This window comes from Propithecus coquereli, unplaced genomic scaffold, assembly GCF_000956105.1.
Source record: "Propithecus coquereli isolate 6110/MARCELLA unplaced genomic scaffold, Pcoq_1.0 Scaffold369, whole genome shotgun sequence".
In the NCBI taxonomy this organism is placed as follows: Eukaryota; Metazoa; Chordata; class Mammalia; order Primates; family Indriidae; genus Propithecus; species Propithecus coquereli.
In genome coordinates this window covers 394,209-394,604 of record NW_012149385.1, presented here as the reverse complement: position 1 = coordinate 394,604, position 396 = coordinate 394,209, and positions in this window count along the sequence as shown.

The window sequence follows — 396 nt, the reverse complement described above, 5'->3', positions numbered from 1 at the left end:
GATCCTGGATAGGAAACCTCCCGGCCCACATCACAGCCAGGGGAGATCCATCAGCCTGAGGTCCTGCTTTCTGGCAGAGGCCTGGGAGAGGGCATGGAGAGCGGGGAGGGTGGAGTCGAGCAAGACTTGCTCCAGAGTGTGGGTCTCAGACAGCCCCACCCCCCAAGCCGAGACTTTCAGCTGAGTGGAGCCATTTCAGCCCCTCCCCACAGCTTTGCACAGAAACCAAGAACAGACCTTTGACCTCTGCTATCAGCAGTTATGGAGCCTGAGGGCAGGCTTACCCAACCCAGCTCCACCCAGACTCACTCCTGGTCCTGCCCCCAATGAGGTGGAGAACCAGGAAACACCTCGAAGTCCCAGGGCCCCACCCACCACCCGAGGCACAAGAGGGCC